Source organism: Cnephaeus nilssonii (genome assembly GCF_951640355.1).
Source record: "Cnephaeus nilssonii genome assembly, chromosome: 14".
In the NCBI taxonomy this organism is placed as follows: domain Eukaryota; kingdom Metazoa; phylum Chordata; class Mammalia; order Chiroptera; family Vespertilionidae; genus Cnephaeus; species Cnephaeus nilssonii.
The window spans coordinates 45,089,028-45,113,355 of record NC_137085.1 but is presented as its reverse complement, the minus strand read 5'-3'; the positions used below and the strand labels follow the sequence as shown (position 1 = coordinate 45,113,355).

At 44.2% G+C, this 24,328-nt stretch overlaps 1 protein-coding gene across 5 annotated transcripts in view; it reads right to left on the bottom strand.

Annotated features, from left to right (window-relative positions):
- KANK1 (KN motif and ankyrin repeat domains 1) overlaps window positions 1-24,328 on the bottom strand; it is a 191,129-nt gene that overhangs the window by 136,432 nt on the left and 30,369 nt on the right. Inside the window, exon 1 of one of the 5 annotated variants that reach the window (XM_079790920.1) lies at window positions 4,674-4,692. The exons of the other annotated variants lie outside the window; for them this stretch is intronic. The gene's annotated coding sequence lies outside the window, so the exon portion shown is untranslated. Of the gene's footprint in view, window positions 1-4,673; window positions 4,693-24,328 lie in introns of those variants that run through there. 5 annotated transcript variants of the gene reach the window in all.

Genomic DNA, 24,328 nt, shown 5'->3' with positions numbered 1-24,328 from the left:
TGGGAGCACACTGACCACCAGGGGGGCAGCTCCTGCATTGAGAGTGTCTGCCCCCTGGTGCTCAGTGAATGTTATAGCGACCAGAAGTTCCAGCGTTCGGTCGATTTGCATATTATCCTTTTATTATATGGGATTGCTATTATGTGTACTTTCTATTATCATTCTAAAACAATCTGAGCATGTATCTTCAACATAGATATATACATCTATATAAATTTATAAACGTGTCTATCTTGAAGACGTGTGCTCAAACTGTTTTGTATGAATGGGGACGTCTAATCAAGAGTTTAAAGATTTCTACTTTGATCTAGACAGTACATGTTGCGTTACTGTGGGAGACAGAGGTGAGAGAAGTCAGGATGCCAAGAAATGAGTAAAACATAGTCCTGGTCATCTTTCTAGAAGCTCAGGGACCATAAGGTGTTATAGATAAGAAGAGAACATGTGATTTCTATCAGGTCTCCAACAAATATTTATTTAGCACCTACAAGTACATGGTACTAGTCTAGGTACTTCCCATCACTTTTTAGTGACATGGCCACTATACATCAAAACAAGCTACCAGGCTGAATTGAATTTCCTGGGTCAGTGGTCCCTAAACATTTCTGGACCATAGAGTAGAGATTCTGATTTTTAAAAAAATATATGGAACCTCTCTCTAGCAAAGCACACATATCTATACTAATAAAAGGGTAATATACTAATTAGACCAGGTAGACTGGACATCTTCCAGTCATCTGGTCCTCCTTCCAGACAAAGCCACAGCGGCAGAGGCCGAGGCAGAGGCGGTTAGGGGCGATCAGGCCAGCAGGGGAGGGCGATTAGGGGCAATCAGGCCAGCAGGCAGAGGCGGTTAGGGGTGATCAGGCTGGCAGGCAGAGGCAGTTAGGGGCGATCGGGCTGGCAGGCAGAGGGGTTAGTGGCGATTAGGCAGGCAGGCAGGCAGAGGGGTTAGGGGTGATCAGGCAAGCAGGCAGGTGAGTGGTTAGGAGCCAGCGGTCCCAGATTGCGAGAGGGATACCCGGCAGTCAGACATCCCCCAAGGAGTCCCAGATTGGAGAGAGTGCAGCCGGGCTGAGGGACCTTCCCCCCATGCACAAATTTCATGCACCAGACCTCTAGTATACACATAATTCTAGATTTAAGACACTGACAGTTCTACCTATGTGAAATAGACACATATATATAATCATGTAATCCTAAAATGAAAGACTGTTGTTTCAGCAATGAAAGCACTTATGAGGTTTATTCATAGGCTTATCTTTTCAATGTCATATTATTAGTGGCAATGAGAGAAATCCCATCAGAAATAAAACAGCACATTTATTCTCAAACACAATGCATGGAACTGACAGACGGAGTATCACTCCAGTGACACAAAGGCTATTCAGAGCTCTCAGTTAATAGAATATTCACAGTTTAAGACCAAACACAATGCACAAAGAACAGAAATACAAAGTTGCCATATTAGGGACGTGGATAACAGAATTAGCTTTCTGGTAACAGAGACTTTGGTGAGGACAGAAATAAAACAAACAAAATTATGTTCTATTAATGGTCAGTAAACAATAAAGTCTGACAAATATTTCATCAGTTTGCTTTAAATGGTTTTACCCAACAGAGCTATGTACCACAGGCTTGTTTCACCTTTTCTCAAACAATCAAAGAAAGTACTTGATTAGAAATGACCTGAAAATGCATGATCTGGCTATCGGAGTGATTTGAGGATCAATGGATCTGTTTCCCCATTTGTAAGATAGAAATAACAGTACTTACTCCACAAAGTTCTCAACTTTGTGGAATAAGTACTGTTATTTCAAGGGGGAAAATGTTGTTCTATACCAGCTCAGCCTACATTACACAAATATTTCCTTAATCCGTTCAACAAATATTTAGTGAGTTGCAACTATGCACCAAACATTAAGAATACAAAAACTGCCCAGCTAGTGTGGCTCAGCGGTTAAACATTGACCTATAAAACCAGGTCATGGTTCGATTCCTGGTCAGGGCACATGCCCGGGTTGTGAGCTTGATCCCCAGTGCAGGAGGCAGCCAATCAATGATTCTCTCTCATCATTGAAGTTTCTATCTCTCTCTCCCTATTCCTCTCTGAAATCAATAAAAATATATTCCTAAAAAAAAAGAACACAAAAAAACAAGAGAAATTGGGCCCCATTTCTTCCTTGATAAAGCTTACTATTGCCTTTATCCATTAGAGAGATTTAAGGCTGAACGTTCCATTAGCCGATAGTGACAGCTGACATTTGTGCAGCGTTCTACAGGTTATAAAGTACTGTCCTACATATCATGTCATGTAATCCTCACAATAACTCCCTGAGAAGTACTGATCATCGATAATGATTCATCTCATTTTACAGGTTAAGAAACTAATGCTTGAGAGATCATGTGGCTTAGCCCAGCTCTGGAATCCACCGCCCGGACGGCATCAGTACACCATTCATCTCACGGGAGCTGGGCTTTGGGTTACAAGGATAAAACACGTGCTAAATCATTCTGAGCTTTCCATTAGGAACATGACCTACAGCACCCTTCTGCCTGTTTCTATCCTCCCCAGAAGCAAAGGTAATGTGGGGAAAATGCAATTTACTTAGATTAGCAAAGCTCAATCTATATAAGTTATAAAATGGGTAATTTCCCAGTTGTTACCTGCCAAGGGATCTCAGGGCTGAATGACCCTTTGCTATTCCTATCATACATAACAACCTAACAGCACTGACTTGCAGCCTGAGATATGCCTTCCTTCACTGGTTGATTTCTATAGTGCTTTAAAAAAAAACAACTTTTAAAACTATTTTTGAATTTTGTTTTTCAATTACAGTTGATAGTCAATATTATTTTGTATTAGTTTCAGGTGTACAGCATAGTGGTTAGACATTTGTATACCTTACACAGTGATCCCGGGGGAGGACGGGAGCGGCTGGAAGAGGGTAATAGGGGGGAAAGGAGGACCTTACTGTTACAAAAAACAAAGTGCTCCCCATGATAAGTCTAGTACCCACCTGGCATCATACATAGTTATTAGATTATTATTGACTATATTCTCTATGCTGTACACTTTACATCCCCGGGACTATTTTGCAACTACCAATTTGTACTTCTTAATACCTTCACCTTTTTCACCCCACCTCCCTTCCCTTCTCCTCTGGCAACCATTAGTCTCTCACCTCTCTACAGTGTGTTTTGATTGCACAAATCTTCTGCATTATTTGCCTTACAGACTCTTAACAACTAGTTTGCTACAACAGTAGGATTGACATGCTAAGACTGAAACATGACATTTCTGGGTAAAATAATCACCTGATCCTATGTAAAATGTCTGTGACATCCTTTTTTTTTTTTTTTTTAAGAGAGGACACCATCACAACCCTATCCCTCCTTAGTTACCACCGCCGCCTCCTCCTTCCACTAGTGACCTGAGGAGAAGGAAGATGAAACTCTCTCTCTCTTTTTTTTTTTTTCAATTTTTTTATTAAGGTATTATATGTGTACATATCTTACCATTGCCCCCCCCACCCTACTCCCATATATGCCCTCACCCCCCAGAGTTTTGCATCCATTGGTTATGCTTATATGCATGCATACAAGTCCTTTGATTGATCTCTTATCTCCCCCACCTCTCCCTAACCTTCCTCCTGTAATTTGACAGTCTGTTTGATGCTTTACTGTCTCTGTATCTATCTTTTTTTTTGTTGTTCAAGTTTATAATGTTCTTTATTGAAGGGATCTTATATCACTGTCCAGCATACAGCCCACTGCCCAAATCCCTTCTATTGCACGTCTGCCTTGGGGTAATGCAACTTCTTCAAACACATCCAGTTCTATTGGCAAGGCAGTTTGGTACGGCAACCCAAAGACTTAAAAAATGTTTTCAGGGACTGACTTTGACCTAGCCATTCCATTTCTGAGAATTTGTCCTAAAGACATATCCTGACGAGTACAACAGTGTTGAAGATATTTCAAAAATGTTCATTGTAGTGTTGCTGATGGTATTAAGAAACTGGAAACAACCAAAACGACTACCAGTAAGAGATGGTTTTAACAAAACAAGTGTGTGCATTCATAAAATGAAAGGCTATGCAGCCAATAGAAATGACAATATAAATCCGTAAGTATTAACACGAAATGATACACATTACTTTTGGTTAAAAAAAAAAAAAGTCAATTACTAAATAGCATACTAGTATATGCTCCCATTTTCTGTGTGCATACACAGAAAACAATATTGAATTAATTGACATAGAAAAGAATGTTCTTCTATCTGAAAGTTCTAATTCGGCCCCTGAGGCTGAGGGATGTTTGCTCTCCTTTCCACCCAAAGGCCTTTCAACTCTTCCTGTAGGGCAAAATTTCTAGTCCAGTTACTCCCTGGCTTGCCTCTAAAAATGCAGAGCTCAGCTGAAAGCAAGCCCTCAGAGGCAGCCTGGCCAAGGAAGAAACAACGGGACGATTCTCTCCTTGTTCTGAACACTGCGGCATTAACGCTGCCGGAGGTGCCGACCACGTCACACGATTGGCTAAAACCTTCCCTCTTTTTTAGCACGAGCTTTTCTAGATCCAGGTCTCCCTATTCCACAATACACAACTTTCCCCCCCACCCTATCCTATAAATAAGGAAGTGGTATTCAGTGGAGCTTAACTGTACATTTGCTCACCTTGATCCTCTTCAAGTTCTGAAGCCTTTTTCTATCCTGATTTCTAGCATCCATTTGGTTCACTTCCCTCCCATCACTGGGACAGACACAAATTTGATCCACCATTCATGATTTCAGAGAGGAAGGGAGAGAGAGATAGAAACATAGATGATGAGAGAATCATTGATCAGCTGCCTCCTGCACGCCCCCTACTGAAGATCTAGCCCGCAACCCAGGCATGTGCACTGGCCAGGAAATGAACCGTGACCTCTTGGTTCATAGGTCGATGCTCAACCACTGAGCCTCGCTGGCCCGGCTGACCCATCATTTTTTTTTTATCAAAGACCAATTTCTCTAACCAGTCATTTTGGAAGGGCTACTGAAATCATTTTACTTTATGATAATTTGAAATATTTTTAAACCAAAACAAATATGGGTATGTTGAAAATAAAATACAAAGTGGATTCATCTTTGTACAAAAACATGAGACTCTCAAGGACATTTAGTTCCTGGTTATGCTTCCCGAGTCCCCCTACATCCCTGTCCACAATCTACCCCTGCACCTTCCACAGCACCACACTCTCCCCCAAAAAGTACAAACTTCCTTCCCTCTTCTTTAATGGAAAAATGAAAATAGCATTGGCAAGGTAGTAAATTACACAACATCAAATAGTTATTAACCTGCAACACGTCTATGTCTCTTATAATCACGTCCATATTTTCTTTTCACTTTATCTATAAAAGGATCCTAAACACCTCGTGTTACTCTGATATCTCCCAAAATGACATTACTCAAACTCTCTCTCTTTAATAAATAACTGATTTAAAAAGAAACAAGACTATCCTTGGAAAACTCATGCTGACTTTTTACAACCACTGATGCTTTCCTTCGTAATTACAACCCATCCCTTCTCCCCTCTATTTAGTCCATCCCAAGATGGTTTCACACTTACTATTTAGAAGACACCGAACTAGTTCCATGAGAGATAAAACAATGAGTAAGACCAAGCTTATCTCCCAGGAAAGAGAGAGATGACACACATTCACATAAGTACAACACAAGATGAAACTGCTCCAGGGACAGAGAAGCACTTATCTGCAGGAGGGAACAGTTCTATCTGGCTGGACCACAATATGTGTGAAAGGCAGTCAGAAAGGTAAAAACAGGGCACAGGGCAGATAGTCACAAACACATCTAACCTAAGACGACTCCAGCCCTAGCTGGTTTGGCTCAGTGGACAGAGTGTCGGCCTGCAGACTGAAGGGTCCTAGGTTCCATTCCCGTCAAGGGCACATGCCCATGTTGTGGCTCAATCCCCAGTAAGGGGCGTGTAGGAGGCAGCCGATCAATGATCTTTCTCATCATTGATGTGTCTATCTCTCTCTCCCTTTCTTTTCCTTTCTGAAATCAATAAAAATGTATTTTAAAAAAACAAACAATTTTGCTAGGGAATCACCTTAGGGTTTTCTCGGCCAGACTTGGAAAATCTTATCATTTTCTATTTCAGAAAATTAAAATGTTTTCAATTTCTGAAGAATATCTGCTTGTAGTTTCAGTCCTTTGGGCCTTTCTCCTGTTCTCCAAGATTGTCAACAGAAGCCTACAAATCATAATATGCCCTAAACTTGTGACAGTATTTTTAAGTTTACAATGCATTTTAAAAGGGATTACCTCTGACAAGACTTTTAAGTATCCTAAGATATGATTAAGCTGGGCCTGGACACTCAAATTGGATTCACTACATACTCGATCACCTCCCTCAGCCTAGGCATCCACCCATTTCCACCTACATTTATTTTGCCCTTTCCAATTAAAAATCATCATCCTTGAGTTTTCTGTGTTGACTGGAGTGCACAAAAATTTTAATGGATAACCACTGCAAAATATTTGCAAGAAATTCTAAGTGGCAACTACCTTTGATTTTTAGAGTTTAGAATAAATCTGAAAGGCCATAAGAACAGACTAGATAATTTACAAGAAGCTGACAAATCTTTTGGGGGGAAAATTCAACAGCGATGGGTAAGTTACCCAAAAAAGGCTTGCTAAAAATACAGTAGATCCTCACTATTATTCAAGTATTCTGTATTTGCAAATTGGACTGCTCACTGCAATTCATTTGTAACTCCCAAATCCATGCTCATGGTCGTTGGTGGACATGTGCAGAGTGGAGAAAGATTCACGTCATTCTACGCACACATTCCCAGCTGAGGTCAGACAAGGCAACACTCTGCCTTCTTGTTTTAGCTCTCATCCCATAAACAAGTATCCTTTCCACAGCTTGCATTTGTGTGCTTTTTGCCGGTAATTTTGTTGCTTAAAATAGCCCCCAAAAGTAGTGCTGAAATGCTGTCCTGTGTTCCTAAGAGCAAAAAGGCAAGGATGTGCCTTACAGAGAAAACACGTTATGTTAGGTAAGCCTCATTCAGGCGCTGAGCTATAGTGCTGTAGGCCCTGAGTTCAGTGTTAATGAATCAACAATACATATTAAATAAGGTGTCTTTAAACAGAAACACACACAAAACAAGGCTATGTATTTGATCAGTTGGCAAAATGTTATGACCGGAAGCTCACAGGAACCTTAACTTGTTTGTTGTTGTTTTTTAAATCTCTAGTAGCTATGGTTCAGTATTCACTAATTCAGTGCTCATGCCACTTTACAGAACATAAACTAAGCTAATAATACCAATGGACTATGTTAACAGTGGGGGGAAATGGGGTTTCCTCTCAATTTTTCTGAACTTCCTACAATGAGCAGTTTTGCTACCTCTGGGTCTCCTGTTACATTTCAGAACAACTCCCAAGTCCTGGATCAATCCTTTCTTGCTATTCTCCACCTTCAGAAACTTTTAAATATTTCCTAAGGTGTTGGCCATCCTAGACTTGGCCTTCTCCACCTCCTTCACGGGTCCTAACTCATCTTCTGCACCTTGGTTCCCGGACATGCCCACCACCTTTTGCGCAGGTTCCTTTACAAAACAGAGCTCCTCAGCAGTTCCTGGGTGGCCTCTGTGACTCCCTGGGCTTCCTTCCCCCGCCCTTCCCTCACCCAAGGATTATGTCATTTTCATGAACAGTCTTATGAGTCTGTGGCCATCCATTTGCACCTACATTTTTGCCTAGTTGCTTGAAACTCATTTTTTAGTAGCAACCTGCCAGATCGCTCAACGTATTCAGAATCCTTACTTTATTTCTCTTGCAAAAAACAGTAATATAATAATAATAATAATAATAATAAGGCCATGCAATTTATCCAGATGACAGCTAACATTCAGATTATTTACTAAGCCAGGCACTCTACAACCACACACCTATTTTTAATGCCTATTTTACAGTTATGGAAACTAAGACTTCATGGTTCAATGATAGTGTGAGGGTCACACCTAGTAACTGGAAGCACTGGGACTCCAAAACTGGCTAAGAGTCAACTCTGGAGCCTAAGACTCAACCCACATTCAGAGGCTAGCACAATTCAGAAACCAGGGTTCCCAGTGCTTCATTGGGATCACTGAACGCACACTAAACTTCTCCCTCTGCAGCAGATACATACATACATACATACATACATACACACATACACACATGGGACGTTTTTACAGAAGCAATTCATGTGCATTAATGAAAACATGAGAAAAAATTAAACAGCATAAACGCAATAGTAAATACTAATATGTCTCAAACTTTTAGAGTAATATGATTAAAAAGTAGTTGTAAGCAGAGTTCTGAAAAGTTTAATGATTACTTTAATATGGTCAGTGATGTTTGTCTACAAACAAGTTAATCCTATATAATAAAAGGCTAATATGCAAATCGACCAAACGGCAGAACAACCTGTCGCTATGACACGCACTGACCACCAGGGGGCAGGCGCTCAACACAGAAGCTGCCCCCTGGTGTTCAGTGCGCTCCCACAGGGGGTGCTCACAGCTGGCGAGCGCAGCTGCAGTGGCAAGATCCACTCTCGTCTCTGCAGCAGCACTAAGGACCCCGCGGGGAGCGTATGTTGTGCACTGGGCCTCTAGTGATGTTATAACATAATGAAGGTTAAAAAGTTAATGATGTTATAACATAATGAAGGTTATTGGTTATTTTTTAAATAAAAAGGTTTGGCAGCATCTTTATCACCACTAAAGAGTAATTTTAGCATTTCAAAGGAATTGTTTCCTAATCGTATTTTGGGAAACATATTTTCAAAAACATTTATGCGCTGAGAACCTACAAATCTTGTTAAGTCAAATATTTCATATTCCAGTGCAAGTCTGGGCACATCAAATCTGGAAGAATTTCTTAAGGCTTACTAAATCACCCTATGTGATTTAATTCCCAGCCAAAGGGGAACCTGAAACTTTTAGATTATTGCAACTAATAGTCAGGAGCAGCAAGGAGAGAAGGAGAAACCCATCAAAGCTTTTGGCACTGAAATGTCCCGGAGGAAGGACAATCGCCATAACATACTCATTAGAATTAATATTCTAACTAATTGGTTCCTGAGTTCTGAATTATGTTTCCTCATTGACTTATTCAATTCAGCCATGTGGGCAACTGTCATTCACCTAGCAATGTGGGAGCGTTTAATCATTGTAGGGTTAACAGTGTGTACATCTGGCATATCTAAGTCATGTGCCATCATGTACACGGTGGTTGGGGTAGGGGAAGGTCACCCCACTGATTTCCCAAAAGTGGGAATGGCTCCATGGAGTCACTGTCTCACTCTTTACCCTGGTGGACATCAGGACAGCATTCTGCTTTGGGTTGTGGATGTGGTCTGAGACTGGGAAATGGCTTTTTCAAGGGCTAGCTACTGGCCCATCTACTTTCATTAGCACTTATTCCTGCCCCCATATTAGTGATTCTCAAAGTATGGTCCCTAGACAGCAGAGTCAACTAGGGACTTGTCATAAATGTAAATTCTCAAACGAGTTCTAGAACTCTTATGGTCATTTATTGCTCTGGCCAGGTGGCTCGGATGGCAGGAGAGTTATCCCATACAACAAAGGGTTTCAGGTTTGAGTCCTGGTCAGGGCACATACCTAGGTTGCTAGTTCAATCCCTGGTCAGGTTGCATACAGGAGGCAACAAATCAATGTTTCTCTGTCATATCAATGTTTCTCTCTCTCCCCCCACTCGTTCCCCTCTCTCTCAAATCAATAAAAACATATGCTTGGGTGAGAATTAAAAAAATAAAACAAAACAAAAATAATAAAGTGATCATTCATTAAGACTGCCATTATAGCCTGGCCAGTGTGGCTCAATGGTTAAGCGTTGACCTATGAACCAGGAGATCATGGTTTGAGTCCACAGGGCACATGCCTGGTTTGCGGGCTCGATCCCCAATAGGGGGTATGTAGGAGGCGGCCGATCAATGATTCTCTCTCATCATTGAGGTTTCTCTTTCTCTCCCTCTCCCTTCCTCTCTGAAATACATACATATATACATATACATATAAGTGTGTGTGTGTGTGTGTGTATATATATATATATGTGTGTGTGCATATATATATATGTATATGTATATGTATATATGTATGTAATTTACATTAAAACTAATTCATTGATCTTCCAATATTCCCATGAGTAAATTCAAATAGAGGGATATTTTGAACTTACCAAAAGTTCAGGGTAAGAGAGTGACTAATGTGAAAGTTGAGGGCTGGGTGAAAAAGGTGAACAGGATTAAGAAGCATAAATTGGCAGTTATAAAAACAGTAACAAGGATGTAATGTTCAGCATAGGGAATATAGTCAATAATACTGTAATAACTATGTATGGTGTCATATGGTTACTAGACTTAATGGAGTGAGCATTTCGTAAGATATATAAATGCCTAATCACTACGTTGTACACCAGAAACTAATGTAATATTGTATGTAATAAAAAAAAAATTTTAAAATTTAAAGCACACTGCCTGGCACAAAGTAGCCCTCACTCCACAATAGTAATGGTATTATTAGCTGACAAAACTATTCAATTTTAAATACTTCTGAACATACTAAAGTCTCTAGAAAGTAAAGGTTGTAAACACCTAAATCACTTTCTATAGAAAAGCACCTGATAAATGATTTTTTAAATAAAGGTGACAAAATTACAACCGCATTCATTCCTAACAAAGGATCCCATGACTGAAAAAACAGCTCATTCTACAATAAATGCAGTATACACAATACCTTACCGCAAACACTCGGATCAAGAGAAAACATTTCAAAATATTTACTTTAAAAGATCCCCAAGCTGCCCAAGGGGGAAAGCCAGGGCACAGCACCGACGTGCGCAGGTTAGTCAAGAACGTGATTGGATGAATGAAAGAAATTACGTTTTGGCAGGCTGAAGGAGGAGGCAAAATTTCAACTTTCTGCGGGTTCATTCAAATGAGTACTTCCCTTCCTTTTTGCAGCTGATAATTCAACACACATTTCACATTGTAGTTAAAAGATCGATAAGCCACGTCAAAAGAAATCTGTCAGTTAAGAATCTTTTAAATATGTTCTAGGCCAGTGGTCGGCAAACTCATTAGTCAACAGAGCCAAATACCAACAGTACAACGATAGAAATTTCTTTTGAGAGCCAAATTTTTTAAACTTAAACTTCTAACGCCACTTCTTCAAAATAGACTCGCCCAGGCCATGGTATTCTGTGGAAGAGCCACACTCAAGGGGCCAAAGAGCCGCATGTGGCTCGCGAGCCGCAGTTTGCCGACCACGGTTCTAGGTTAACATGAACATTATCACCAAATGTTGTTTGACAAGCACTGAGGAGATGCTGCCTTACCTTCCTATAGACCTGGGGTGGAGTGAAGGCTTGGTCACTCACCAGCTAATAGACCTTGGGCAAGATCCCGAGCTTCCTAATTGATGTCCTGCTTCGACTTCTGTCCTCCTGTCCATTCTCCGGTGACAGCAGTCACAGGACCCTAATCTGTTCCTCAGGGGGGCGAAAGCCTCCTTCCGACCGCAGGGCCGTGGCACAGGCGGTTGCCCACGGTTCTCCCGCTCAGAGCATCTACTCCCAGTCCTCACCCAGCCAGTGCTGAGTCCTTCAGGTAGACACACTTTGGGATCACTTAGGTTTTCAGACAGGCAATACTGCCAGATGAGAAAGTAAATTCTTTCAATATCTCTCCGGTTTCCAAAAACAGAAGCTGGTGAAAGCTGAAAAACAACGCTGGACCTTCCGAGTTTAAGCAGATAGCGAACTTCAGATTCAAAATTCTGGGGCTTGGGCTGATAAAACCGAGAAACCCAGTGGACTGAATTTGGCATTGAAAACCATCACGGGTAATGACTCTTTCTCCCACCCAGTCATTCTGGATAAAAGAGGGAAGGAAGTAAATGTTTGTCCTTCTCCCACCCCCCACCCCAGCTTGCCTTCATTCTCACCATGTCACTCCTCCTTTATTATAACTGGGAAAAGCTCTGGGGAGGAGGCGAAGCTCCCTGGTCCTCTTATCACCATCTTGGTTATACAGATCCACACGTGGCATTAGCCAGGAACTGCCGTTCCCCATGCCCTGTTCCTTAGCCATTTCCCTCAGTCTGCGGTGTTTCTTCCCCCCCTGGCCCTCATCTCTTCTCCAGCTTTCCCACTCAGCGTCTCTCAAGATGTGCAACAGACACGGTGACAAGGCAAAACGAGGGGGGAGGGGGCTGGATTTTAAAAAGACTCCTGGAGCTCCATTCTCTTAGGAATTATCCTGGAGCCTAGGAAAAGGGGAAGGAGGGTTCAAAAAATAAAAAAAGTCAAAAGATAGAAAGTTCAGGGAAAGAATGGAGAAAGGAATGGGATGAAACGGAATGGCTGACTGCTGGGCCTGTGTCTTATAATTAAGCCCCTACCTCTCACAACCCGAGAACCAAGAGCAGAGAACTTGTAGGCCTTCCCAGGTGTACAGCCTCTGCCTCCCACTTCTGAGAACGCTTAATCTGATAAAGGAGTCCAGGTTCCTTTCTGATAATGGTGTTTTGAGAAGATGACCTGTCTGTTCTTGCCGCTCAGCCTGAAAAAAATATAGTTAAAGGTCTGTAGTCGGCCTTATGTATAGATGTGGGAGGAACAGGTGGCCAGCACCATGTTATTAAATAATGAGTGTTTTGGGGGGTAATAAACACCTTAATGGCTATCATAAAACCTGATTCAAGATTGGAACTTCTCTCTGAAATTACCAATATCTAAAAAGATACTAAAAATTAGGGCCTCGAGGGGAATCTACCACCGTTTAAGTTGGCTTATTTATCCCACCTGCACTGTGTGTTTTTTAAACAGGAACTCGTTATTCTGAACATCTGCCTCCAGCCCCGTGTTCCTGAGACTGCGGACATTCCAGACATGCTCACGTCGGAAAGCAAGGCCAGGCTCCAAAAGGCCTCCGCACTATGTGGAGAGAAAAGACCAAAACCCACAAGGAGGTTATCCCCAGGGAACTTGCTGACCCCAGGGCTCTGTGTGTGTGTGTGTGTGTGTGTGTGTGTGTGTGTGTGCACGCACGCAATCCGCCAACCCCAATTAAGGGTCATTTTGCCTCCTAGAAGCTATCAGAAGATGAAAGCAGTCCCTGGTCACTTCCTCCAGACAGACAATCGGCAGCCACCTGCTTGGGGATTTAGTCACCAGCCTCCGAGTTCCCATGTCATGGAGTCACACAGTCACTGCCGTTTGTACTGCAGAGAGCAAGCGGAGGAGGAAGAAACAAAGGAGCCAGGTGGCTGGGGCAGAGGAGTGGGGCGGGGGGCGGGGAGGGGGCTCTTTCTCACACTCCCACAATGCAGCAGTGGGCTTGTGGAAGCCAGGTTGCTCCCCATCTCCAGCTACCTGCTGAGGCGGCTGTCTGAGCTGGGACAGGAAAGGGAAGGAAAACAGTCCTCTCTAAGGACTCCTTCCTGAGGCCTGCCTCGTCTTTTATCTAAAGGGAACAAGCATTGCTCAACATGAAACAGAGCCTGTCGTGGAGCGTTCCTCTACCGGTTTAGTTCGATTCTGCCATGAACAAGTCCTTAGCAGTCCTCTTCACTGATAAACTGGAGAACCTGCAACTAAACTAAGTCACCCACGGAGAGAGGCAGGATCACTGTTTACTCAGTGAAGCGCTCTTTTCCCACAGGGCTGAGTGGGGTGTTAGGGAGGCAAGTGGCCCGCAGTCACACCTGCTATAGGCAGTTAGGGGACTGATCTTGCAGAAGGGTTTTCGCTGTGGAAGGCTTTGGAACAAGGGGCCTGGGAGAAGAACTATCAACTAAGAGAAAGGAAGAAATAAAAGCAGAGAAGAAAAGTTGAAAATTCGCATATGTGAATTTTCCATTCTGTGCAACAGGTGGAAAAATTAAAGAAATGTCTTCGAAATTATTGGTGAAATTAAAAAAAAAATATTAATTTTACATGATATCATCTATAATTTCATGCAATGTATACTCTGTAACCAGATTACAAAATTCCTGCCATTTATATCTTTACTTATCTTCCCCCTCTATTTTATTTGTATTGGGTAAAATATAACATGACCATTACAAAATGTTTTAAATTTAAAAGAAAAATTTAAATTAAATTACTACAATTCCAAAAGAAACTTTACCACTGTTAACATTTTAGAATAACATCTATATATATAAAAGCCTAAGCGACCAGATGACCTGCTGGTAACTATGACATGCACTGACCACCAGGGGGCAGACACTCAATGCAGGAGCTGCCCCCTAGTGGTCAGTGTGCACCCACAGTGGGAGCGCCACTCAGCTGACAGATGGGCACCAGACACCAGGCTCACGACTAGCGAGTGCAGCTACAGGGGCACAAGCCTCTCCCACAGACACTCCCCCTGCGCACCTGGCAGGCACAGCACCCAGCCTGGGCTCAAGCTCCTCTCCAACTGCCTGTGGCTTCACATACTACTGTGTGCTGTGCAGGACTGACGTAGACAGCGGGCTGGAGCCTGAAGAGCTGGCGGGTAAGGCCGGGCTGCGGCGACACGGAAGTCCACTGATCCTCGCAGGCTAGGTTGAGGGACCCCACGTGCACCGGGCCTCTAGTTTTATTTATATATATATATATATATATATATATATATATATATATATATATATTTAAATATATACATATTTTATTGACTTTTTACAGAGTGGAAGAAAGAGGGATAGAGAATTAGGAACATCGATGAGAGAGAAACATCGATCAGCTGCCTCCTGCACACCCCCTACTGGGGATGTGCCCACAACCAAGGTACATGCCCTTGACCAGAATCAAATCTGGAACCCTTCAGTCCACAGGCCGACGCTCTATCCACTGAGCCAAACCGGTTAGGGCTAGTTTTATTTATTTTTTTTCTATGCAAACATAGACACACAAATAAATATGTGGTGAGTTAGTTAGGGAGATGTTGATTTATAAAAATTTCCTCATACTATACACATTGGATTTTTTTTCACCGACGTTGTGAATATCTGTTTGTTCAAATAAATGTAAATTTGCTTGCATTCTTTTTTTTTAACGATTCTTGGCAAATAGCTCTGCTATTTACTATTATAATAGTCCTATGGAGCAAACAGGAACATCTGTATGTGCTGCTGAAGGTTTAACAGCATAGGAAGTACCAAGTTCACCTGCAGCAATCACAAAATCAGGAATCCCTCATATATCACTGACAAACCTTTAGAAAGCCCTCCTCAGTCAATAACTAAAATGACACCAAGAACAGAGTTTCTTTCCTACATATCTTCTTCTGGCTGCCTAGAGTGAGAAAAACCTTTAGTAATCTTTTTCACTGGAGGCTTACAATACGGTTTAGGACAACTACTGATATTATGAAGGTATAAGAAAGATCTTAATTAGTTTCCCTTAATTACTTATCCATTAAAAAAACAACACAAAAGACAAATGAGAAATAGTTTTTTTAACCATAGATAACATATGCTATTGTAGTTATAAAGAAAGATTATGAATTTCATAGTATGGAGCAGTTTAAAAACAGGATAAATGTTTACCAATATTTCCCACAGTCCTGATTAGGGAAAATGTGAAAATGTGAGATGATCTCAAGCTCTTTCTTAACTGTATGACCAAAGACTGCCATAACTGGAAGATTTTACATCAACATTCTTCAGCCCCAAACTTCCTGCTTCCTGCCCACCACCATTTCCCCTTTCACAAAATGGGCTGGTCTACTACAGAAATTTAAAAGCTAAAGTGAGTTCTACTATTTTAGGGGGTTGTAGACTGAGTAGTTAGGCTGTATGTATACAGATACACAACAAGCATGCCTATACCACTGGTATAACGGTACCATACAGGAGAATTATTCTTGTCACTAGCCCTATCTTTTAAACTAGTAGAGAGACAATTTCATAGAAAAGAGTTTAAAATACATCACCATATACAGTAACTTATTCAGAAAGAACATGCCCACAACCAAGGCATATCTCACATTCAATGTGGCCAGTAATTCATTTTAATTCATCTCTGCTACCATGATTTTCTTTTTTTTAAAAAAGAAAATTTTTAATCCTCACCCGAGAACATGCTTAGTGATTTGAGAGAGAGACGAACATTGATGTGAGAAAGAAACATTGATTGTTGCCTTTCTGACCAGAGATCAAACCTGCAACCTAGGAATGTGCCCTGACTGGGTATCGAACCTGCAACCTTTCGGTGCACAGGTCAATGCTCAACCAACTGACCGGATAAGGCCATCATTTTAAAATTAGGACACTTCCTGTTCTTAACCCATACCTCCTCCTTATCTTGAACACACTCTTTGCCAAAACATAATATTAAGCTTGTTTTCATTTGTCCAAATGGGTTTAGATTTACCCACTGTTGCAGCGTAAGATATTTCTGAAAACAGAGAAGGTAACTTTGCCCTTTAAACTTACCCAGGACTGTCCAAAGCTGTTCTGTGAATTCAATTGCTTCCCCATTGACCACACGTTACAGCAAATGTTCTTGTTCATTGGACCCGGGACACTGTCCACCTCACGTTAGAGGGATCACAAAATTTAGCCAGCAACCTTTTGTACCGTGTAAAACACAGATTACCAAGTGAGCAGCCAGCATGTCTGGGGGACTTTGATGCTGCAATCTGAGAAGGCTGAAAAAGGACACCAGGAGAAGGAGCTGCTAATGAATCCTCCTCCTCCTCAGCCAGCCCCAAATGTTCAAACAACAACTAATCTGGGAGCGCAGGTTTGACATTGTTGAGATAATCACTTGATTTGTTCCCAAAATGCTGGGAGAGCTGCTGCAACCCTATCTGGTGAGAACCATTTGTACTCTCTTCTTCCCAACGCCAGGAGCAAGGCTTGCTTCCAGAGACAAGGGCTACTTCCCGTCTTTTTTCCCAAGCCAGACAGTCAAGGAGGTGACTGACCAGGCATTAAAGCCTTATCAACCTGACGCTGAATCACACACTCTACTCTAGAGGAGCCAAAGCTATGTCCCTCTCTTGGTTGCCAAAAGAATTTCCTGACCAATGGTATTAAAATGCAGATGTCGTACAAAGAGCCCAGAAACAGAAATTAGGATACAGGGTTCCTGTGCCTTATAGTATTTATTGGGGGGCAGGAGTCGGGGGGGGGGGGTAGCTAGTGAAAATGGCTACCAAAGAATAAACAGAAGAACTACAACCTGATGAGTACAAATTATGCGGTAGAGAGGTGAGGCGGCAAAATGGAAACTAGCACCAATGAGACTGCAGCCAAGTGGCACTGTCCCCAGGTCCACCTTTAGCTACCACCCTCCCATTCCCTCCTCCTCACAGAACAAGATCTCGAAAGGCTCGCCTACACCACGGCTCCTGAACCTTTGCACCATTGACATTTGGGGCGGGACAGTTCTTTGATGTGGGATGCCCTGTGTGTTGTACGATATTCAGCAGCATCCGTAGCCTCTGCCCACTAGATGATTGTAACACCCACCACCCTGGTTCAGCTGTAACCTCCAAAATGTCTCCACACATAACCGAATGTCCCCTGAAAGGTTGGGGGGAGGCGAGGGGGCAAAACTGTCTCAGCTTGAGAACCGCTGACCGTACCCGAAGGCACCATGCATGGGGGTGCAGTTTGCACACTAAACAAGGGCACCAGCTAAGGTGGCAGGTGGGAGCTGAAGGCTCATCCATGGTCCACCCACCAACTCATGAACCCCAGGACTGTGCCCACCCAGAGGGGGCACAACTTTTTCTAATGCCCTCAAAGGGCCACACAAGCCAGCAGAAGCACCTTCCTCACACCCCACTCACCCCTCCCCCCCTGGGTCCATTAGCCATCAAGCCCCTGGAACTGTTCTTGCTGCCAAACCCACAGATCTGTCTGAATTCCCACGCTCCAAAGCACTGGACACTGGTAAGTGACCCCTCTTTGAAACGCAGGCTTGCAGGTTTCCTCCAACCTCCCTGGCCGACCCTCCTCAGCGGACTGCTCTTCAGGGCTGGGCCCTAAGCCCTCTTTCCCACTCTACATCCTCCCCACCCTTCCCGCACCCCCCAACCCCCCCACCCCCACCCCAACTTAATGCTCTTATTACCTCACAGCTGCAATGATCATCAAGGTGCGGGAGACTCCCAGAACCCAGCTCACCGTGCCCTTGCTCTTTTCTCAACTTTAAATGCACATTTCCCTCTGACATCCCGCAGGCCCTAGAACTCAATCTGTCCCAAACCGAGCTCCGCGTCCTCCCCCACAAACCTCCCAGGCTTCCCCTCACTGAGCAACAGCTGGACCTCCCAAACCTGGGCACTGCACTGGACGCTTCCCTCTCCCCATCCAGTCAGCTCAAGAGACGCTATCCGAAACCCCACCTTTCCCTAGCACCGTGCCCCTGCGCTGGCCCAGGCTCCGATGCCCCTCACCTGGGTATCCCTGCAGGCACCTCAGTGCTCAGGCCATCCTCACACCCCCAAGCCGAGGGAACCTTCCGACCTGCACTTCTGATTACATCACTCACCAGCTTAAAACTCTCCAATGATTTCCCACCACCTCTGAGATAAAGTTTAAAATTTATTAGCATGGGCCTGCCCAGGTAGCTCAGTTGATTAGAGAGAGCATCGTCCCAACACAACAAGGTTGCAGGTTCAACCCCCAGTGAGGGCACATATGAGAAGCAACCAATGAATGCACAAGTTAGTGGAACAACAAATCAATGTTTCTCACACTCCTCTTTTCCCATCCCCCTCTCTCTAAAAAAAAAAATAAATCAACATAAATAAATAAATGCATTAACATGGTTCACCAGGCCCTTTATGATCTCGCCCCCCCCCCCCACACACACACACACACCTCACTCCACCCTCCAATTTGAAGTCACATCCTAAACTCTCTTTGGTTCTAAACACAGGATGCTCGGCCCCTCAGCCTCTTCCCCAAACCTTCCCCTTCACCTGGCTAACTCCACCTCACCCAACAGGTTTCAGCGTAAGCTTCTCTGACTCCCACCTTCCACTAATGTTCCCAGTATTATGTGCCCATAACAGCCTGTCCTCCTTCAGAGCACTTGCTCTGCTCATTTGCCCTCCTCTCCACCCATCAGCGTCAACCGTATCCTCTGTACAGTGTTAGCCAGATCCTCTAATTAATTTCTTATCTCAAATTTGTTATGGCTCATCATCAACAGCAAATATAAGCACCAAGGCTATAGAATGCCCCTCTGTGTCAAGTATTATAGGGATATCAAAACATATGCATGACATGGAACTAGTTTTCAAGAAAAATATCAAGGCGAGGAAACAACGTAACATGAAATGTTATACTTACTAAGCAGCATGTCGGTCTACAAATGCAAATCAGTAGAGGCAGCTTGAGAAAACACGTAGTTAGGAGACGTAAAGTTGAGACATTATCAGCACGAAGTACAGACAATGGGGGTGGGGTAGGGTGGGGAAAAGATCAACCACAGGACTTGTATGCATGCATATAAGCATAACTCATGGACACAGACAGTAGGGGGTGAGGGCATGTGCTGGGGGGTGGGAACGGCCAGGGAGAGGTTAATGGGGAGAAAAGGAGATGTATATAATACTTTAAACAGTAAAGAATTTAAATTAAAAAAACTGGGAAATTTTCAAACAGTAACTTTTACAGGTATGTTTATGAAGTATACTTACTATGCCAGATGCCTCACAAAAACGCCTTCATTGTTATTTTTATAGCCATCCTCTGAGGGGAGTATTACGATGTCCGTTTTACAAATGGGACAACTGACGCTCTGCTCTGAACAGAGACAGAATTCTCTGTCCAACTGACTCGGATCTCTGTTCTAAGCCGGCTCTCAAACAAGTAACTGGCCAGAAATAGCCTTTGCCAGAGTCCCCAACTGCGAAACCCACCTGTTTGGAGGAACTTTTGCAGGTTATCTATAATTAAGTCTGGATTGTTCCAACTTGAACTAGTAGCTGTCAATTCAGTTTTAAAATAGCTCGGGCCTGAGGCAAGCCATGCCTCTTATGTACTTCAGATGTTTTGTTGATCTTTACTTTCAGTAACCTTTACTGAAAAGCTCTTAAGTTCTTTCTTTCTCCTTCCAGGAGAGGTGAGAACAATCCCTGAATGCTGGAGATGTCTGCCTCACCTTTATACACAACTTTTTACCAAAAAAAGGGGGGGGGGGGCGGGGTTAGGGAGCCTTTAGGCCCCTTAGACTTTGCTATGGTCTCCTTATCAGTTGCCTGGGCAAGTAAGGCATTTACTGAGCACTTAATACATGCCAAACACTTTGTAATACCATCCCTCTTGAATACATATGATACCATTGTAATTACCTAGTTATTAATAACAGGAACGGAGCAAAGGGAAGATAGGTGGAAACCCAGTAAAGCTGGGGGGACTAGCGAAGGTGCTTTCCTGTCCGTCACACCTGGGAATAAAGGTCATTGGTCAGAATGAGCATGCCGTGGCCAATGCGAATGTGAGGAAATTTGGGATACTTACCGTATTTTCTGGCGTATAAGACAACCGGGCATATAAGATTTTCCTGGGTTAAAAAGTCATCTTAGCCGAAACCGGTTTGGCTCAGTGGATAGAGCGTCGGTCTGCGGACTGAAGGGTCCCAGGTTCGATTCCGGTAAAGGGCAAATACATTGGTTGCGGGCACATCCCCGGTGGGGAGTGCAGGAGGCAGATGGTCGATGTTTCTCTCTCATCGATGTTTCTATCTCTCTATCCCTCTCCCTTCCTCTCTGTAAAAAATCAATTAAATATATTAAAAAAAAAAAAAAAAGTCGTCTTATACGCCGGAAAATACGGTAATTCCCTGAACAAAGAAGCTCACGTTCTTGCTGCTTGTGTGCTCTTGGTTCCTCTTATGCTCTTAGGGCTCTTATTGCTTGGGGCGTGCTCTCCTGTATTCACGTATTCACCCACACGGCCCATGCCCATGCGGACCCCACACACACTGGACTAATGGACTGCTGCTAACCTAATGCTGAACTGGACCTGGGTCCAACCTGGAAAAAAAACTCTGGGTACTGGCTCTGCTTCTAGCTCTACTGAAACCCCAGCTACACTTCTTCGATGACTGGACTATGGGAAATGTAACTTTAGGAACTCAGAGATGCGATTCCACGCAAATAAAAACCACGCAACCTCCAGTGCGAGTCTCAGAAAATTCTTTTTCTCAGCATATCATAGGGACTCCATCCCCAGCACCCCGTGGGGAAGAGGATAACCCAGTTTTTCCGGGACCACAATCACCCTCAATTAGCTGTTTTACTACACCTCCATTTTACAGATAGGAAAGCGGAGGCTGAGTGCAGGCAAACTCTCCATACCGTGCTGACTCTGCCCAAGTCAGCTTGTCAACACTGCCCCAAGAACTGTGCTCTGAGGGGAGAAAAGAAGGATGGAACCTTAACAAAGGTGGGAGGGGAAAAAAAGTCAACCCAATTGATAAATGTTTGAGCCAAAGAAGGGCAAGAGGCTGTGATGAGTGAGAAAAGAAAAGAAATGGACCCTCAGAGAAATTAAATCTATGTGCAGTGTGAAAGACACATCCAAATAAGAGAAAAACAGAAGGCGGGCCCTCTGGTTTCTCATCCTCGGCACTGTTGACATTTGGGGCTGGATAACTTTGTTGTGGGGATGTTTAGCAGCATCCCTGGCCTCAAACCACTGTCCTCCCCTGAATCGTGACAACCAAAAATGTCTCTGACACTGCCAAATGGCCCCAGGGGGCCAAGTCACCCTCCCCCCCGCCCCCCACCAAAGCCCCTTGAGACGCATTGCTCTAAATGAGTTAGGTGCTGCAATTACTGGTTATTTTAGGGCCTTATCTTAGGCACAAGTTTTCAGAGTTCTTTCCCAACATATTAAGACACGAGTCAGTCAAATGCAGAATTATAATCTTAGGGAAAAAGAGCCCCCAAAATTACTCGTTCACCAAGGACATCCAGCAGCACTTCAGAGACCATGTTTACGTTCTCCCAGACCTGTGGTCTGTTGAAAAATTCATTTACCCCATCCACGCTTTGATCTTCTAGCAAATTATTTCCCGAGACAAGATTTAACTTGTAAGGGCCATCCAAGCTAACCAGCTGCCAGAGGGGAACCAGCATCGAATTCCAGGTGGGGAAGGGAGAGGGCCTTCCCGTCCTCCCAAAGGGACCCTACTCAGTAACACGCCAAATGCCACCAAGGGGCCCAAGGTTCCCATGAAAAAAAACGTTCAAACGACAATGCAGCGTGGCTTTGTGCCCGAAGGAGAAAGAGCCGGTTAGGAAGAGGGTCGGTTTTACATCCCAGCGCTAGTACGCATTTCGTTAGGAAAGGTTTTTGCTGCTGCTTCCATTTTCTTTCTTAACGTCACATTGAAGAGGAAGAGTCACAACCCACGTGGTCCCCTGGCTTCCATGGCCTGTTTTCGCTGAAAGAGGGGAGGGAGCTTTCGGCCTTTCCACAGCTCCCGCCCATCTCTCACCTGCCCCGCAAGGTGGGTGCCGCCAGCCAGCTGGAGCAGATGAGCCCTGAAGAAAATGTTAGTTGTATGAGTAACCACGTGCTTGGCCTATAGGAATGCCGGCTGCAAACGAAGACCAGAGATTAAGTTTGCTGTGTATGTATACCTTACCTTGTGTGGTAGGCAGAATGACACAGGCAGGCAGACAGAGAGACAGAGAGACAGACAGACAGGCAGACACACATACATACACCAAGAGGCTCAAGTCCTAACTTCCAAACCTATGTAATTTACATTGCATGGCAGAAAGGACTCTGAAGATGTGATTAAGGTTAAGGACCTTTAAGATGAGCAGATGTGCCTGGGTTATCCACATGGGTAGCAGGTAACTAGAGGAGTGCTTGAAAGCAGACAGCCTTTTCTGGCTGTGGTCAGAGAAAGAAGGATAGACGACAGGAGAAGGAGCAGGAGAAATCTGGAGCATGAAAGGGACTCCACTTGTTGGTGGCTGTGAGGGTGGAGGAGGGGAATCAGGAGCCATGGACCCCGGGAACCAGCCCTGCCCATCCCTGGATTTGGTTCCAGTGAGCCCTGCCTTGACCTTCTGACCTACGGAACTGTGAGATAATAAACTTGTGTTATTTTGGGCACTAAACCTGTCGGCTTTGTTAATGATGGGGTAAAAAGCATACAGATTTTGGTGCCTGGCAGTGGGGTGCTGCCGTAACAAACACCACGAACTGTGGAAGCGGCTCTGGATTGGGCAGTGGGTGGAGCCTGGGAGGAGGAGAATGACAGAAAAGTCGAAATTGCCTGAACAGAACTGTTAATAGACGCATGGACGTTGAGGACTGCCAGGGAGGGCTCCAGAGGAAGGGAAGAGCATGGTAAGCAAAGCATGTATTATCCTGGAGAGGCCTACACTGCCAAGAGCAGAGGATGTCACAGACACCTCTGTCCTAGCACACTGCTGCGCACCACGAACGTGACGCCCCAAAGTGGGGGACCAGCCCTGCCACCCAATGGGACAAGCCTGCCACCCGGGGTTACTGCACAGCCCACCTCCCTGCTTAGTGAGTCAACTGCTCTCTCTCTGGAATGCCACTTCCTCACCACGCGAGCCGGGCAGACGACCTCTGAGCCACACTTGGGAATGATCCTAGCACCCACACCCCGGGACTGTCATGGGGATTAATGGGGTTGCACAGGGAAAGCCCTGGAGCGCGTAGGAGATCACAGGTTCTCAGGGGTGTGAGCCATCTTCCTGACCTAGAGTAGAGGGAAAAGTGACTGGGGAGGACACGCTCCTTCCTTCCTCCCACGGGAAAGCATCTGGAGTCTTCCCTAGGGAAGCCTTGGGGCATACGCATGAAAGAAGGAAACAGGAGAGCCTGGGGGATGTTCAGAAAGCCACTGCTCTATAATCTACGGCAAGGTCTGGGGCTCAATGGGGATATTCCAAAATGCAAGGGACAGATGGACTGAGGCCTGGGGAGGCTGCCCCAGAGTTCAGAGAAAGAAGAAAAAAAAAAGGGGGGGGGTGTTTCTCTGGGTGACTCCATTGCTGGAAACTTGCCAACTGCATTTTGAGAGCACTGGGCAGAGATACTGTGCCATTGTCAGTGCCAACTTGGACAGGAAGTGATGCGCTGGGTCCCACGGTCCAGAAGCCAGCAGGAGGGGGCGACGGGGCATCCTCAAAGAAAGACATCAATTCTCCAGCCTGGCGTCCCACCTCAGCCTTCCCTCTCCCCGCCTCCACCCATCTCCGTCCACGGAATTAGAATACACATCGAAAATGAAAGGACCACGATTG